The sequence below is a fragment of the Ambystoma mexicanum genome, chromosome 12 (genome assembly GCF_040938575.1).
Source record: "Ambystoma mexicanum isolate Mex_15411 chromosome 12, UKY_AmexF1_1, whole genome shotgun sequence".
NCBI classification, from domain to species: Eukaryota; Metazoa; Chordata; class Amphibia; order Caudata; family Ambystomatidae; genus Ambystoma; species Ambystoma mexicanum.
Genome location: NC_090936.1, coordinates 267,936,818 through 267,956,032, shown reverse-complemented (window position 1 = coordinate 267,956,032; position 19,215 = coordinate 267,936,818). Strand labels below are relative to the sequence as shown.

The following is a 19,215-nucleotide window of genomic DNA, read 5'->3' as shown; positions in this document are numbered from 1 at the left end:
TTGATTCAGACTACAAAACCATTATACAAACTAAAGCAGCAGACATACATAAAATCAGAATAAACCTAAAATTAACAACTATGTGCGAAGGATTTGGGTTATGTGTGGAGCTGGAGCTTGGCAACCTAAGCCTACATTTTTGCATATAGTAAGGGTGGAGCCCACAGAGTTTATGGTTTAAAGGATAGGTAACTAAAGCCTACTAGCCAACACATTTTAAAAACCAGCTAAATAAATTGCTCAAAATCAGAAAGCAACAACTCATGGAAAAGACAAATGAGATAAGAGTTTTGTGTTTCTTGTATTTAGGATAACCCCTGGCCTGCTAGCTTTAATGCCAACCTTCAGCTCATCTTCAATGCTGTGACAAAATGCTTAAGGTCAACAGAGCTATAGGTTTGTAATCGCAAGACAGTTTTCTAGGAACAGGTGAAACTGGACCTCCCTTTACACAGTGCAATCTTTCCGATCACAAATGTTTTCTATAGGCAGTGGATTCAAGTTCTTAGATCTCCTAGATAAATAGCATTTTCTTGTAAACATGCCGGTGTGTTTTCTATTGATATCTGATGTTTTTTTTAAATCTGTTTTAGCATGCATACACTTTTACATGGAAGTCGATTAATAATTTCATATGAAACATGTTTATGCATTTAGTTACAGTACTTGTAAAAAGATATGGTTATTTACCGAAGTAACTAATTTACTCCTAGTACATAACCCCTTTTCTCCATACTGTATGGCAGGCCCTACCTAGGGAAGGTATCAGACCCCTTTTGCCATGCAAAAAAGTGCATTTCCCCTTTAGAGTGCATAGAGGCGTGGCCGCGTGCGTAACCATGCTACACTAGCCCCGCCTTCCAGCACCCCAACTCACTCCCCCTTTTACAAGTTGGATGCAAGGCTATGGCCTAGGTTACACTTATTATGGGGATAGGTGAGTAAAGGGGACTGGGAGTACATTTGTCACTGTGGTGAATGACTTTTTTACAACTACGTCATGTCCCCTTTCCTCCATACTGAATGTGCGACTACAACAGACCGTACAGATGGGAAGAGTATCAATTACAGTGTAGAGGGTGCACACAGATTTTTTTTAAACTGCTTGGCCAAATGTAGCATCTGACCAGAAGTTGGTGTCTAAGCAAGAGTGCATACAGAAAGCTGAAGAGAAATGTCTTTGAAAAGCTATTGCTGAATCCTTCGCTCTGACCACATGTGCATGAAGACCTGGGGAAGAAGGATTGTTTTGAAGTCCATATGCTTTTTACATAGCTGCCAGTATCCACCTAGCTATGGAAGCTTTGGAGGCCCAATTGCCTAGGCAAGTGTGTCCAAATGTGATAAACTGTGTGTCTAATTTTCATAATGAATTAGCTCTGATAAGATAAAACTTTACTTTGGCGTTCTTCAATCCAAACAATGAAAAGTCTTTTCTTCCTCGGATTGCGAAAAGATTTTGGTAGAATTATTTATAGGTTTGGATGCAAAGCCAATACGACTTAAGGTAAGAACTTAGGATATGCTCAACACTTTATAGGGTTCGGAGGCTGCCAACGCCTGGAGGATCTCACTGGCTCTGTTGGCAGATATTAATGGAGCTGTCTTCCCAGTAACCCATTTTATGTCTGTTGATGCCATGGGTTCAAACTGTGTTTGAGCTAGTGCTGCTGGCACCACTTTAAGGTCCCACACAGGGTGTGATCGCTTAATTGGAGGGTGTAGTCTAGACAGTCCCTGTAATTGTCCCTTAACTTCTGGGTTGGAAGATGAAAATTAAATGTCTTCCGAGTTCCTGTAGGCACCAACGGCTGCTAGATGGTTATGGCAAGTGTCCACCTGCCCCCCTGAGTAAGTGTGTTGAAAAGGGGGGCACTTCATCCAGAGTACACCTGATGTGGTCACACATTGTTGTCCTCTACCCAGCAAAAAAGCCCGTCCATGTACTTTTGTACTGAGCTTTGCTTGTTTTCTGAATTATTTGCAGATTTTGCTCAGACAACACTAAGTGATGCAAAGTGTCTCTTGTAAATAACAGTTCCTTTGTTGGATTCACAAAGTTCTTGTTTAACCATTAAGTTACTGTAACAATCTTTCTGTAGTGTTTCTTGTAACTTAGATCACCTGGTTTACTCCCCTACAAGGATTCCTCATACAATTTTAGCTGCCTGGTGTACTTGCCTACCGGGACATCTCTTGTAGTATACTTCCCTGCCAGGTATCTTTACAAAACTTCACAGTTCTCTGGCTATCCCACAATTGCACATGCCATGAGGACTTGGTATAATTTGCTCAAGTCAAACTTCTTCCCAATGTTGGCATTTCATGCATCTGTACTTGATTGGAATTGGTCTTTAGGCTTTGCCTTGTCTGCATTCAAACGTTGTTCTTATTTTTATGGGGATTTGCCTTTATGCTTTCCTTATCTGCATTCAAACCTCGTTCTTATAGTTATGGGGATTTACCTTTATGCTTTGCCTTGTCTGCATTAAAATATTCCTCTAATTGGATAACACTTTCCCCACACTGGCATCTCATGTATCTATATTTATTTGGGGTTTGTATTGTTCAAGTACTAGGAAGCGTGCTTGTCGGAACCCCCAGCCCGCCAACTTCTCACGGAAGACTCACCGGTGGCGTCGAGCATCTCTGACTCTGCTTGCACCTTGGGTGTGTGGCTCCTGCAGCTGCTTTGGAGTGTACTGGTGCTGTCTCAGCGTATTATGCCGCTCTGCGCTTACACGCCTGCTCGGTCCGGAATGGAGAACACTGCTTCTGCAAATGCCTCATTCACCAGGAGCTCCTACCCAGCCTCCTGCATCTCCATGGCTCTACTTGTTCGCATGCAGCCTCTCTCTCCTTGTTCCGGCGGCTTTCCAGCATACCGCGTTTGTGAGGCTCAGCAGGAGGTTTGACGTCCTCTCATGCACTTTCCCTTCCGACAGTGCGGTTACCATTTTTAAATGTCCCACGCACACAGGGATTGGGAATACAACTAGTCTGCATGTTGTACATCAAGTTCCTGTCATTTTGCACAAACTCACTCCTCCTCCTCCTCCTCCTCCTCCTCCTCCTCCTCCTCCTCCTCCTCCTCGTCTTCTCAGTACCTGAGTGGTTATGGGAGTTGGAGTCCATGGAGGTCATGGGTCCTTTAGCTCTCAGATGATTTTTCACAGAGGTTTCACTTGACGGCATAGTAGAAACAAAAGGTTCTGTTTGTGAGTTGTGGATGTTTTGGGTTACACCTGGGAGGCTGGCCAGGATAATAATAGGCCATGAAGAACTCAGTTATTACAGGATCCTTCACATGGGAAAGGGGGGAATACCGCGTTTGAGCCAATTAAGTCAAAGTGTCTCTCCGTTAAATGTCTCCTCCCATGTGACCCTCCCTCATAGATCCACCCCCACCGTCAGGATCATTTAGCGACTGCCGTCCATGGGAGGAGGTCACTGCTAGGGAATTGGTGACACCATTGGATTCATCGCAGAGGGGGCCCTGACTTGACCGCCAAAGTATATCCAATGTATCACACCCTGGAGGGCCATATAGGGGCCAGCAGAATCATGGTGCATCCAGTCGATATCTAAAACATGCAAATTACTTTTTGGAACGGGGTGTGGTGAATTGTGGTACTGCAATCCCTACTAGAGAGTTACCCATGACAGCCTGGCAATGATGGTGGTGCTGGCCACTGAAGCGGAACGCCAGGGACGGTGGTACAGCTTGCGCCCAGTGAAGGAACAGTTGGGTGTCTGCTCCCCAGCATGCCTGTGCTGGAGCACTGGTAGCCAAGGTAGTGGCTTGCAGGATGGAAGAGGAGAGACGCTGGTAGAGAAGCGCTGCAGGACCTCAGAGAAAAGGCTCCACTAGCCTTTCAATTCGGCAGCACCAGCCCAAGTCCTGGATGTTTGGAATGCCATAGTCTCTATGGGAAGAACCACGTTCAAATCTGCATAAAGGAACTTGGGGACATTTGAGGAGTACTTAAATTAATAAGACCCTGAGCCTCAAGGACAGGATTTAAAAGTAGCCCATGATATAAAAAGAATAAACAAAAAAAAAAGGAAATTAAAAACCTTAATTTAACTAACTAAAGTTCAAACTGACCAATAGAAAGAGCCGAACACAGGAGGACCAGAGTGAAAACACCCTGCCATCCAATCCTGCAAGCCGGGTTTTTCTGTCAATCAGTGACCAACAGGATGAGGAGAAGTCTCCCTATAAAAGCAGAGACAGCACACTCTGAGCTTGTCTCACTCAGGGACAGATTCCCTGTACTTCTCTCCAGACAATGGTGCATTAAGAAGAGGTTGCTGTCTGGGTGAAGGCGCCTGGACTATCCTGTAGCACTACATGCCTAGAAGCTGTAAGGAGGAAACTGACTGACCCAGGGGGAAGAAGGCGAGTACACCTGCAACACCACCTAAGCCAAAAAGGTGGAAGAGCTGAGAAGTGGCCAAGGCAAAATCTTGCTAAGACCTTGGTAGAGAGACCAGGACAAAAGCTTGACCTCTGAAGAGAAAAGGGAAAACCAAGACGCCTACATAGACGAGAGGGGCAAAGGCAAAAATCCCCTGAGGAGGAGAGGGACAAAAATCAGGTCCCCTGAAGACGTGTGAGAGAGAGAGAGAGAGAGAGAGAGAGAAAGAGGGTGAAGACAGACTCCAGCGGGAAAGAGGAGCAACGTCAAGTCCATTGAAGAGGAGAGTGACAAAGTAAAAGGAAAACCTTTCCCAGAGAAAAGGGCCACCAAGTAAGAAGTGAGAATACCCCATGGAGGGAGTACGAGACAGAAGCCAGAGAGACAAACAAGAGGCCATGAAAGGAAGACAGGGGAAATGTCAAAACCACTGAAAGGAAGACAGGGGTACGTCAAATAGATGAACGGACCCCGACAGGAGTTTCGGCACAAAAGACCCCTGAAAGCAGAAGAGGGGTAGAAGCTAATGTCTGGAGAAGAAAGAGAAGCCTAATAGGATGTTGGGGAAACATACCAAACAACCAAGAGAGAGAGAGGGATGAATTACCCAGAGGACGGAGATAAAGAACTGAAGTGCATGACCCAGCTGATCCCTCACCACCCAAGAGACCCTGCAACTGAAAGGCAACTACAGGTTCCAGTTTTAGTTCCTCGTATAAGCATCCCTGTTGGTTGTCTACCAGATGAAACCCTAAGAGAAGACCTCTTTGAATTGCTGGACTGTTATAATTTAGGAGAGAACTTAAAGTTAGATATTTTACCCTCTCACTTTTCACCTAAGAGAAGGACATTATGTTTATTTTCCTCTTTGCACCATTTGAGTTGGTTATTCTTACAACTCACATAAACAAAAAAAATAGAGAATTTAATTAGATTTTAAAACAAATAACCCCTGCACCCACCCGGCAACCATCCACTCCCCTTTATTAGTCAACACTAGCATGAGGAATCCGTTTTTCCATGTTGCACAGAACGTGGTACATCATCAGTCTCGAAGTCTCTACAGTCTATCCGCAAGACTGAAAAATCGTTCTCACTGTCCTTGGTTTGAAACAGCTTAGTCTCATGGAACTCTGGTGTTGAATTGACAGGTGCCATCTTGTTTCATATATACCTAGAATGCCTCTAATTTGAGCAGTTAGTTTCTCCATGGCTGCAATATCGCAGTATTTATGCAGACATTGGCCACACATTGATGTGATGCCAATTTTGCCTCCAATGTCATGCTCTTGATTAGTCGCAACCGATTGTCTAGACCTTCCCCCATCGCCCTCCATGGATAAACCCATCAAGATTCAACAGGATAGTCTGAGTGAATACTACAATTTCCCCACTTCAAGTATCACATCACTTCTTCTATGACTTTTCACTGGATGTGTGTTAGTGGACCCTCTTGTCCGGAGTCCCTAAAACATGAGCTTTCTGTTTGTGGCTTAAATCTGTGGAGCTTGTCTGGGGTACGATACCATCTATGTAGTATTTTTACTTGGCTCTCTTTATGGTGCATGCAGATGGACCCTTTCCAGACGTTACAGTAAAGGTTTTCCCATTCCTTTTCCTAAATACCCCACCTGAGTTCTTCCACCCACTTCTTTTTAAATGGCCATTCCCCATCTCTCTGAGAGTCAGTGATAGACTTGTATATCATCTGGACAAACCCTTCACACTGTCTGCTTCCTGCAATGTCATTTTGAGCAGTGCAAGTGGTCTCATTGCACCCTTATTTATAGTGGGAGTGTGCATGCAGTGCCTAATCTGCTGATACCTAAACCTATCCCCCCTCCTCCTGCAGACCAAAGTCTTGTTGGTTTTGCTCAATTTAGTTTATGCCTCCCAAACATGTCACCAAATTTCTTGCATTCCAATTTGTGGCAGGCTTCAAAGCCATTATCTCTAAGGGCAGGTGTGAAGTCTCTGTTTCCATGTAGTGGCATGAATGGTGACTGGAACATGATCAGATTCCCCTTTTTGTGTATCGTGTCCCATGCCTCAGTTTTTCCCCAAAAGATGGTGTTTAAGTATAGTGCCCACGGCCTCTGCGGTATATCTAACCAAGGTCGCTTCCACAAATGCTGCCCTGCTATCACCTGCTCAATGAACTTCCAGTGTGTGTATGATTCTGTTTGAAGCCACTCTGCTATAACCCTTATTTGAGAAGTCAAATAGTAGTTCGGGCTATCTGAGCAGACAAATCCTAAACCCTGTCCCTTCCGGTCATCATCTTTCTGCGTATTCTCTCTAGAGAACACCCACATAAACGCTATTATGGAGTGCTGCACACCTTTTAACCTCTCTCTTGGCTTAAACATAGGGACATTCTGGAACAGATATAGCAATCTGGGCCACACATGCATCTTAACCACAGCCAGCCTCCCCAACCATGTTAAATATAGTTTTCTCCATCTGCCTTTGTCATTAACTATCTCCTTCAACAAGGCCGGGTAGTGGGTTCTCTCCAGGTCGACCCCTCTCAATGTAATATTAATGCCCAGGTATTTCACATTGCCTTTTGCCCACATAAACCACGCTCTATGTTCAAATTCCACGATTGTGACGCCTGCCCCGAGCGATTCAGAATTTCTGACTGGTGTATATTGACTTTAAATCCACAAACTGTACCAAATCTACTTATTTCTTCCTTAACTGCCTTAATTCCAGCATGTTCATCAGAGACAAAACCACACCTGCAAAGAGGCTTATTTTATAACCCCCCAGCCCACTCGAATCCCATTCCGTCAGAGGTCCTGTCCGCCTTGCAAAGAGTTCCATTACCAATGCGAAGAGAAAACCGGACAGCAGGCACCAGTGCCTCATTTCCCTCCCCAACAGGATAGAGTCGGCCAACTGCTCATTTATATTATTTCTAGCCTTGGGAGAAGCATAATTCACCATGATCATGTTGACGATCCATGGTCCCATGTCATGATGCCTACCTCCAAGGAGCCAGGTCCGACCCAGCAACCCCAGAGGCAGGCATCAGTTCCCCCAAGGGAGTGCCAGTGGGCCCAAGCTGGGGCCCTTTGGACGCAGTCCTGGCGCCTTAGGCGCCAGGCTCATGTTGGACCTCTGTCCTGGCGCCTTAGGCGCCAGGCTCATAAAGCTAGACATGTGCTCAAGTGTTTTAATGTGCAGTTACCTGATGCAGACCATGCTGCCACATCCAGGCCCTCTTGAGGCCTGAATGGAACTACTTTACCTGTGGGACTACTTTCCACCCGGGTGTGGTCGAGGAAGGATACATACCTGATCGGTGGAAGGATACACACTTTGAACTTCTTCCAAAGCTATTTAAACACACCCGATCAGCAACTCACGCTTCGCGTTGTTCTGCTCCTCGCAGCTGGACGCTCACCGTGTCAGCTCCTGCATCTGGACCTCAGCCACGCCTGTCTGTATCTTGGGTCACCTGCAAAGGGAGACAAAAGACCTTACCTGCTAAATCAGCACCACGGAGACATCACACCGACGATCCTGAAAAGGAAGACATCATTTTAAAAGCATTTCGCTACGATCGCTGCAGCGCTGCATTTCACTCACCTATCCTGGACGTCACCATCTTCAGCAGCGATCATCCGGATCCACATCCACTTCCCAGAGCCTAGAGAGAAAAAGACAAGAACAAGGTGAGAGAAGGAAGGGAATAGGAAAAGTTCAGTTTCCTTCTAAGACTTACCTGTTGGGTCAGTCCCATTTCATTTCGGGTCTTGCCGCTTCCAGGCATTTTCCGGACCCCGGCCCCTATGGGGAAAAAAGACAAAGACATTGAATGAGCGAATGCAAAGACATTACCCGAGCGCTCATCCAGAACTTATCTGTCATTTACTGGAACTGCACGTTTCACTTTGGGTCGGCGCCATATCTCCGGCATTCCGAACCCCGGCCCCTAAGGGAAAAAAGACAATGAACATTATTATTAAGCTTGGACTTTTGAACTTGCAACAGAACTTTTACAGAGCCTTACCTGAATAGTCAAGCTTACCTGAACACCCATCAATCATCAATCCAGTGAAGTAACTGGGTTTCAACGCGCCCCTGCATCAGAAGCAGGATGGAGAGCTCATCCTTCCTGACTCTAAGGTGAGACTTCACGGGGAATCGTGGAAGGGTATCGTGGAGGGTTGGAAGAGAGTGGGAGGCTTGAGCATAACTCAGTTAGTAGGTAATACTCCCTTTTCACGCACAGGGGAATATTCCTGCGAGCCGGAGAAGCCAGAGTAGAGGGGCCCTTCCTGTCCATCTTCAGAGTCCTGCGCTTCACCATTGAAGAAGCATCAGCACTCGAAGCCAGACCTGCGCCTCTGTGGGAATCAGGTGAGCGTTAAATCCCAAACCTATTTTGCCCATAATTTTCATGGGGAAGGACCAGTCTACTCGTGGATGGCTTTTTCAGCATAACTAATGTCAGTAACAATGCCACTTCAATGCTCCCTTCTCCGATTCACCCTGTCGATGAATAGGTTTATTTCCCTAATGTCACCCGTTGACCAATATTTCTAATCTGCCGGGCAGGAGTTTAGTGTATTCTGGTTGAGTAAGGAAATAGGTTTTTATGAAGCACTACAGGGATATTTTCCTGGCTTTGGAATCAACACAATTTGAGCTTCAGTCATTGAATGTGGAAATACATTTCCCTCCCCTCTCAGTGAGTTAAAGAGCTCATCTATAATCCTTTGGATGAAAGGTCAGATTTTCCAGATTCCTCAACCTATTCACCAGGAGTCTATCAGCCGTCCCGCCCTTTTTGTTAAAAAGCGGTTTAGATCGGAGTCATTTTTCAGCTTTGTCAATTGTAAACATGTTTAATTACCCACTTTTTGCCATTAGCTTTCTATAGTTGGCCCTAGTTTGCTATAATCTATATTGGCTTTCCTGAGCGTCTATATCGATTATTATGCTTGCTTTCTGTGGTTTCCTGATTTAAATGAGTATAGCTGACTAGGCGATCACACTACCTCTTGCCACTGCTTTCATGGCATCCCAGTGGTTGCCTAGCAATTTGTCAGTAGCCACAGTACTTGACGAGAGAATCCTTTAAATTGTTTCTCACCATCATGTCTAGCAATTTGTTCAGTATCCAGTCTAACTGGGTTTTTGGTCTCCCCTCTAGGTGTTCCATAAGCATTATTGCTGAATGGTCTGACATAGTGCCAACATGTATATCTATCGTTTGGACATTTTGGAGAGGCGCCAAATGAGTAGTGAGTTTAGTCCCCAGACCGGGTTGTTGGCGTTTCTATGCATCTACTAGCCCCATATCTTCTAGCATCCCCTTAACACTCATCAGGCTCTCACCAGTCTGCGAGAACTTGAACTGAGATGACCTATCCGAGCACCCATCCATGACAGAGTTCCAATCTCCTGCAATGAAGCATTCCTTCTATCTAAATCTATCAAAGGTCTGTAGGAAGGTGAGAAGGAATTGTTCCTGCCCCGTGTTGGGGGTGTAAACTGAAGCTATTATAAGAACCCTAACCCTATTGTACCTTTCGCTATGACGAATCTCCCTTCCCTATCCCTAGTCGTGCCTGTCAATACAAAGTTGAGTCTCTTGTGGATAAAGATGGCCACTGCACACACTTGGGAGAGGTGCTAGAGGGCACTTGTATAGGAAACTGCTTGTTTTTCTGTCTGAATTGGTCTCCATCTGTTAGGTGGGTCTCTTGAAGTGCAACAGCCTCCGCTCCTTCCCTCCTCAGTTCCCCTGCCAGCTGAACCCTTTTGTTCGGGTGTTGTTGAGCCCACGCACATTGTCTGCCCATCATTTAAACATTTTACCCAACGTAGGCATAGTCCACTGTTTACAGCTTTCTAGTGTGATATATCCCTTAGTGTTCTGATCTTGCCTTTGCCCCTGCTAGTGTGGTGTCATAGAACCATTTGTGATATGCCCTTCTGCTGTGCACACAGAATTATCCCCTTCCCTTTTGAATAGAGTCAGTCTATTTGATGACAAAGCAAGTGCACCTCCTGCTCCAATCACCTGTGGTGTCCCCCAAGGCACATGCTTCTCTCCCATACACTATAACATCTTTACAAAAACATGTTTTGACCTTCTGGACACTATGGGTATCTCCTACACCAACAAGGCCAATGACACCCAGATCTTGCTCGCCCTCTCCGGCAACTATCACCAAGACTCTGAAAAGTTAAACCCTACCACACCATTCAAAAGGGGATGGCCACAAACTGTCTATATTATGACAAAACCAAGATGCTCATTGCCGGCATGCCCTCTGTGCTCCACAACCTTAGCCAGGAATATGCAGCCTTTAACATCGGAGGCAACAGCATCACTGTCCCAGTCAGTAAAAACATTGGGAGTTTACCTAGATGCCTCCCTGCTAACCCCGCTAAATTAATGATATCTCCTCCTCAGCTGCCCACACCACCAAACTCATTAACGCCTGCAGGCCATTCCTGTCAACTGAGAGGTCCCTTACCATTGCCCATGCCATCATAGGCTCTATGCTTGACTACTGCAATGTCCTGTTTGCTGCCACTGGCAAGAAAAATATACAAAAATTGCAAGTGATTCAAAATAAAGCTCTCCACTCTGCGTTAAACATTCCTCAACAGGAGCACATCACCCCTGCCAGAAGAATGGCCCAAAGGCTCCCAATTCACGAAAGAATTGTACTCAAAACCTTGTCAATTACCCATAGGTGCTTCTCGAAAACTGCCCCTCCCTATCTTGCTCAGAAATTCAAGAGGGCTGTTTCTATAAAAGACCTACCAGAATGGCTTATGCAAACAAACGTATCCAATCTACTTTAGACTTGCAAGAGCTGATGGCTCGACCTTCCCAGTCATTGCAGCTAAACTGCGGACCGCATTCCACAACCACCCCCAACTATGCGAGTAGAACAGCCCTACTGGGTATTCTGGAAACATCTGAAAACTCAACCCTTCACGTAACTCACCAGTTGTAACCTTTGTCCAGTAACTCTCCATTTACTTCCTGCTTTTTCTATGGATGTTGCACCTTGATACCCAAGGGTTTAGCGCATATTCTAAATGCAAAAATATATAAATTGTGCTTATGAATAGTGCTTCCCTGCCCTACATCTCCACTGTGACTAGCATAAGTAATCTGCTCCCTTTTCCTCAAAATACCCATACACCCCCAACTTGTGCAGTAACATCATTCGTCAATACCCTACCAGAAACAAAAACCTTGAGAACAAGAACATAACTACTGCTTGACTCGCAATTGTAAGCCAGCTGTGTCCCCTTTGCAAAATCAACTCCCCACTTCCTGACTTTACCTTCATGACCGAACTATGTGATTTAAGTTCTCAGCGCTGCCTGCCTTAAGGCCTTTTCCCACAGGCACTGGCCATCCTGTTGCTGGGACCTGGCACCAAATCATACAACCCTTTTTAGGTTCCATCTCGAGACCCAGGAGGGATACCCCCGGTTCGGTATTGAAGATCATGATCACTCTGTCCAACCATTTCAATTGCAGGCTGAAAGGATATGTCCAACAATATCTTACGCCTTTCTTGGTCATTGCCTGCGTGATGGGTTTCATTCTGATCCTTTTCGCTATGGTGAGCTGTGTGACGTATTAGAAGATTTGACTCTTGCTACCCTTAAGATAAATGGGTCCAAATGTTCTCGTCTTCTTGAGTATGGCCTGCTTGATTGTCAAGTCATGTAGTTTTGCTAGGACATCTCTAGGCTCACCAGACACCACTCTTGATGCCCACCCTGTGAATTCTGCCGATTTTCGTTAGGATGTTAGAGGGGTCTTTGAGGATTTGTTTGAATAGATCTGTGATGCAGCATCAGATGTTGTTCTCTTCCACTACTTCCTTTAAGTATTTTATCCTTAGATTGTCTCTCCAAGATCTATTTTGTAGATCATCACAGCTGTTCTTTATAATTTCGTAGTTCTCCGTTAGGGTGTGAATCTCCTGGGTGATGTGAGACGTACTGCTGTCCAATGTGGCGATCATCGTTCCATGACAGGATATCCTTCCCCCCCCCGAGGTCGTTGATTTCCTTCTTATTTTCAGGGATTGCTTTATAAAGTTCTGCCTTGACTACAGAGACTTCTGATATGAGAAGAGTGGAAATATCTTTGAGCTCCGCAATCATGGAAACCATCATGCCCTTCATCAGAGGGTCAGAATCCTCCTCTTTGCCTCGAGAGGACCTTCTCATCACTTCACTCTTCTCGGTAGAGGTGGTATTTTGGTGGAAAGTCTTCATCGAGGTGGTTTTCATGTGCTTGCTTGATTTGGCCATGTTGTTGGTTCGAGGACTCGTATGACCGCCACTGGTGTTAGTTCTTTTGTCTCAGGGTCACCCCTCCACCATGCCAAGGTCCACTCCTGGTTGCCCTGTGCAGGGTGATCGCACCTCTGCTCCCGGCCTTCTCGCCTGGATTTGCACTCTGGGCTCTTCCTGTACCTAAAATCAGGGGAGCATTCCCTCTTTTCCCCTATTCGCAGCATTCTCGATGGATGGGGTGTATGGAGTTCGGTTTCTCCTCAGCTTGGCCCTTACGAGAGCATCACAGCCCCTGTTAGCGGAGCCTCCCAGTTCCTCATTGCACCACCACTCTTCCTGCACTCTCTCTCAGGTCCTCCAAGGGTGACAGATCCTGGCGGTGCTAAGGGTGACGCGTCATGGCAGCACCAAGTGACGAAGGGCGGTCAACTCCCCCCCCCTCCACCAGGCCTCTGCTCAGTGTCTCCTCCTCCACCCCACACTGGGTAGAACTCTTCCCACCTCCAACTCCCCTTTACGCATGGTGCTTCATTATGCACTACCACTATTCTTACATGCCCCCCCCCCCCCCCCATCGCGGATAGCTGGAGCAAGGACGCAGAGGCCAGGAGAAAGTTCCACCCGCTCACCTGAGTACCCCAACCTTATAACTGAGCGGGAGCCCCGGCGCTCTGCCACAGCTCAATCTCCCCTCCACGGTGTGTCTGCCATCTTGAGGGCAGGAAGCTCATGCAATGCTACTCCATTTTCCTTTGTTTGTGTAACAGAGCAACTCCCGCTTTGTCTACGGGCCAGCCCCTAGTTCACTGTTATAAGGGCAAATGTCCAAACCCCAGGGAGGGTAACAAATTTGCAAATCAATGTGCCTTCGGGATAGGGTTATCGGAGCTGCTGTTCAGGTGTCTGCTCAATCTGCAATCTTGGCCACGTCCAGACAATTTACTTTTTAGGAATTTCTGATTCAAGAAACCTTCAATTTATGCTGAGGGCTAGTTGTGACAGGCAAGTTCACCTTGTGGTTTTTAGTACTTTGGGCATCTTTTTACTCCCTAGGTGAAATGCACCTAGGGAGCATGTATGCATTATTTATATAGAGATAGACTTTTAAGTCACTTCTGTTTGAGCACTTTGACTTATTCCTTACACTCCGTTTTTTTGTTCCATTTGTGTAATAAAGAGTTTTCTTTGAAAAGACCCTAAGTTTGAGATGCTTCTGTTCGCCATGTCGTCACTGGGAATTTTGTGGTAACGCAGAGCTCCACATTTGGCTCAACATGATGTGAAATGTGCCCCTAGGAACTCTGTGCAACGTCCTTCCCAAGAACCAAAGAGGCAGCAGTTGGAGATTATATATGAGGCAAAAAGGTCCACCTAAGGGTGACAAGACTAACGCTGGAAGTAAGGCCTCTGGATGTATTTTCCATTCGTAGTTGCCAATTCCCATTTTTCTCAGCCGCTCTACCTCCACGTGGCCATCTCATGGAAGGTGAATCGCTGTTATCTGCAGCCATGATCAATAGTCCAATCACAGATCTGCATCGCAAGCCTGCACAAAAGAGGTGCTGTACCAGTCTGTTTGCTTATATAAAACATGGACATCCAACTGTCTATCCTATTAATACTACTTTACCCATGCAGGACTAAAAAGGCTTTGATGGCTAATCTAATGACCTTGAATTTCAGGAAATGTATGTGGGGTGCTTTGTCCTGAGACAAACACATTCCATGGACTGTGTAAGTGCTGATTGTAGCTCCCCAACCCTTCAAGGAAGTGTCAGTCGTGATCATTACCGATTATGTGGCTTGAAATAGCAGTGCTCCCCTCAACAGAGTGGTGGTGTTCTACTAAGTGAGATCCTGCCTCAATGAGTGTGGTCTGGAGATTTTGTTTGATTGGGAACCCCTTGTCTGGCCCCAACAGTATGCTTAATTGACCTGTAATCTCCATCTTCAGTCAGGCACAGGAGACTGAGGATAAATGATACAATGAGGCACACAAATGTGCTGGTACCTGATGTTTTCTGCCTGCTGAGGAACTGATGTACTGCTCTCTGTCTCTAAACTTTTCCTTAGTGGAGTACAGCATCTGTTTTGTGTATCCCAAGTGACCTCAGAAATACCCATCACTGGGAAGGGATTAGGCCAGATTTCTTGAGGCTGTTTGAAAAACCCAAGTTGAACAGGATGTCCATAAGCATCTGAGATGTGCATCACACTTCCTCCGTAAGACCTGGCAATGGCTAACCAGTCACAGTTATGGGTATACCTGATAACCGTCGCTCATGTGAAAGCGATAGCATTTACTATTTTCCTGAAAACACGTAGTGCTGAATTGAAGCCAAATGGCTGAATCCTTTATTGCAAATTGTGAGAGGTCTGTTATCCAAGGCGGACAACTGCTTGTATTTTTCTCAAAGTAAGACATTTAATTAAAGTAAAAGTTTGCAAAGAAAGCCTTGCTTGCCGTGTCTACTGAGGGATTCCCTTCCTAGTGTAAAGACGAAGGTAACACTCTCTAGTACGGGTAAATTGGCCTTCACTCTAAACAATGAACATTCAAAGAAAGTGATAAAGCAACACAAGATAATAAACAACAATTGAACAATATTTGGATGACCTTAACCTGCCCTGTGTAAAATCCTTTCCCCAGGGTTTTAAAGTCAGCTTCGGAATGTTCCAATGAAAAGAACATTCTTGAATCAGTTCCAAGTCCAAATAAAAAATTCATCAAACAAAATCCACTGGTAACAATTTTCTGATTTGGTTGAAGAGATCCCCTTCCAATTCTAGCAAAGAAAATAGCACCAATGGTAATCCTGGTTATCTTCTTTCCAAGATTATTTGCCACACTTCAAAAGAATAGGTATGTAACTTCTCGAACTACAACTTTACAATGGGTTAAGAACATCTGCAGTTAATTTGGTATGTTTGTCAGAATGCTTCTCTGTGGGTTATTGCTTCCTTTTAACAACCACTCTTCTACTGTTACTATGAGAACAGTCACCTTTGTCCCACACCGTCCGCTACTACTTCAAATTCCTCCAATTTGACATCTGCTGACAACTTTACATACCACCACAGTTCAAATATTTCTACCACTGCTTTGTACTTCTTAATTATCAGGCAAAGTCTGACAAGACACTTTGACCTCTTCTGGTAGGCAAGGCACTCTTCTCTTCATGCTAAATTATTATTCAATGACTTCCTGGATGGAGTCAGCATTTGTGCCTCTTCCGTCTGTCTGACTGTCATAAGAATAACTTTCAGCTTCAGCAGTCTTTTAGTATTACATGTCAAATTCTGTAAATTATTTAAAAGCACCCAGCTCCCCTTCCCCAGCTTTCTCACACCTTTTCTGCCTAGGTAATTACCCAGAAGATGTAGTGCCACTCTTTCCTCTTCAGGTATCAGTGCCACACTTATGTCTGAGACCACTGCACTGTTGACAACTTCATAGATTAGGTGGATGGGCTTAAATAAGGCTTGTTTCACTCTTGACCTGGGTAATGATTGTTCTCTTCAGTATAGTATCTCCTTGAAATAAAGAATGTAAATTCTGGATGATACAAGGTTCAGTCTTTAAAGTGAAACCTTAATTGGGCACGCACAACCACTCCAAGATAGATTTTTATACTTTAAGTCTTGACTGTAATTGTATTCCCGTGTAGTATCAAGGAGCAAACTTCTGACTTTCCTCAGGAAACACAATTGGCCTCCAGCGAAGTTCATTTGATGCAGTTTCACTTCTAACTCTTGTAAGATGTTAATGTCAGGTTAACGAAAGGGTTCGGTAAGCGTTCCTTCTACACACATAAGGACACGTGAACATGCCGGTAATGCGAAAGAGTTCAACAATGGATGATGTAACATGTTTTTTTCTAGCGTGAACGCTGCATCTTTCAGAATTAGCACAAGGGTTAAATGTCCATTGTTAATAGTCATTTTAACAATAACAAACAACTTCTACTCGCTTTTAACCATACATGAGCCACTTCAGAGCTGGTTACAGTTACAGGCAAGGCATGTGGAATGAATCTGAATGCTGTGCTTCACTCACCACCTTCAGGGACACTGTGGATGCGGTTTGCTCTGTTTCCCTCGACCTCTGCTAATACTTTGGGCTCACTTGGGACTGTCACCCTGCTCCCGAACTGGTGGCTCTGGTCCGGGCCCTTTAGTTGGGAGTCTTTCACTCCCTAGACCCTCGGCTTGACTTCTGTTTCTGGCCTTCAGCTTCTGCACGGTCACAGCTTTATAATTACAGCAACTCAGCTCACGGAGGAAACCACTTGTAGCACGTTATCACCTGCGCAGCCTTTGCAAAACAGGTTTTCAGAACACAGGATCCTCTCGGAACTTGCAAGTGAAAGCTGATCTCTTCCCATTCTGATGTCCCTTCTGTGCTCCCACTTCCTTGTAAATTGCCAGCCTTGTGCTTTTCCTCTGCTACTGCTACTGCCAGCCTCCCAAATCCTGTTCCTACTCCTCCTTCCTGTGCTTTCCTGCTGGGGCCTTTTATGCCTCACAGGTTTGACAATTGACTTCAGGGATGAGCAATTAGTTTCAATTGCCCGACTCCTGTAATGGCTATTAGGCGTAATTACCCGACTACTAAATCTACATGCCTCTTCAGTCCTCTTCCTCATCTCAGTCACTCTAGGATTCTGGCACATGTAGTTTCCTTCAACAAAGTTAGGTTTTTCCACTTCTTTAGTACTTATAAAGGTAGATTTAATTACCTTAATAACTTTAACAGATGGGCTGTAGGTTTTAACTTTTACAGAGGAAGATTGTTTAGAGAAGACATTTCCACAATCACTTGTAGTGCATCCTTGGAATTGAGGAGGACATTTCTTTTTAAGTACCAAAAAGTGTCTTTCTTTTGGTATAGTATGCTTTGATGTTAGGTTTCACAACCTTAGATTTAATAGAAGGTTGAGAGATATTAAAATGACAATAAACCATAACCTCTTTTGGCACAGTGGTAAGAATATCCCTGTGAGAGCGAAAATACTGTGTTTCATCCCATGGAATCTCCTCACTACCCTGGGCCCTGTCTCCACTCAGGTGATCCTCCCACAGTACACCATCCCCAGGGTTGGGATCAGGAAGCATCTGCCCTCTCCTGGCCACCTGGGAGGAGATTTTAGACAGGGTTTCAGAAAGGGATCTGCCAGATTCTTCACAAAATAAAGCCCCATCACCATGAACCTCAAGAGTTTTTGATGTGGTTGCCAATGTTACGCTCACCCGATATCCGCGGGGGTGTCTGGAAGGCTCTGAGATCTGGAACACTGGATGCGTAGTTGCCCAGTGCTGAATAATGAATCTGCAATTACAGAAGGGAGGATATGTGATAACTGTCTCTAAGGGGTGAATCTCCCACCCCCATCTGACCGATTCCCTTCTCACTGGGTTCGTTTATCACCTTAGTTACATGTAGGCTGAGCTACCCGTCCTGCGTTTCTTGTGCAGGGGCGCTTGACGTTTGTTGGCGAGCTGCCCAAGTTGCTTCACTGGTGCAGTACGCCTTCCTTGGGCCCAGGCCTGCTGTGACCCTGAATCTGCGGGTAGGCAGGTAGATTTGTTAATTGCAAGTCTTTGTTCTGTTTATGGTGGGAATTCGTTAATGTCTTTTTTATTTTTTTATTTATTTTTCTTTCAATAAAACCAAACAAAATAACACACATTACAACCGTTTAGGATGTACATAATCAGCATCAAACCATCACATTATACAGTATAATTCTTCGTCCTCCCCCCTCCCACCCCACAAATTAGAGCCGGCACACTCATGTCATCTATGGGAGCATTATCAGGCAGTGCTTGTGCACTCATCAGAGTCCTCTGATTCGTTATTGTCTTGGTGAGGGTTTGCCATAGAGGTCACCAATTGCCGCCAGGCCAACAAGGGCCCTACTTCCTCCTCTCCCCCCCCTACTAACCGCTTCAAACCAAACTACGGATTCCGCCTCCGCCCATCTGAGGAGGTCCGTCCAACATAGCTCCACGTTGGGTCTGTGGGGCCCCTACCAACCTATTACGATCCTGCGGTTGGCCAGGATGTAGGCTAAGTCCTTCATTTTGCTTATGTGCTTTAAATCCTGTGGCCTGGGAAAAATCCCGAGCATGCATGGCAAAGCAGATCCCACATCCAGCTCCACTCACCCAACAGCCAATTTAGTTTTAATCTCATCCAAAAATCTGTGCACCTCCGGGCATGTCCAGAACATGTGTAGCAGCCCCACTTCCGCCTCCCCACACCTGGGACATTTCTGCGTAGCCGTGCCTCCAAATCTTGCAATTTTCCCGGGAGTCAGATAAGCCCTGTGAGTGGCATACAATTGGAGTTGTTGGAGTCTCGCATTCCGGGATACCTTTTTATGGTACCTTTGGGCTCTCTCCCATTGCCCATCTGTCATGGGTCCTCCTACTTCCCCCTCCCAGTCCTGCCTCAATTGAAGCAGCTCCTTCCCTACCTTTGCTCTTGGAAGCTCGT

General features: G+C 45.5%; 1 protein-coding gene across 16 annotated transcripts in view; it reads right to left on the bottom strand.

Annotated features, from left to right (window-relative positions):
- Positions 1–19,215, bottom strand: part of PLEKHA5 (pleckstrin homology domain containing A5) — a 1,790,419-nt gene that overhangs the window by 185,198 nt on the left and 1,586,006 nt on the right. The gene's annotated exons all lie outside the window — the stretch shown is intronic.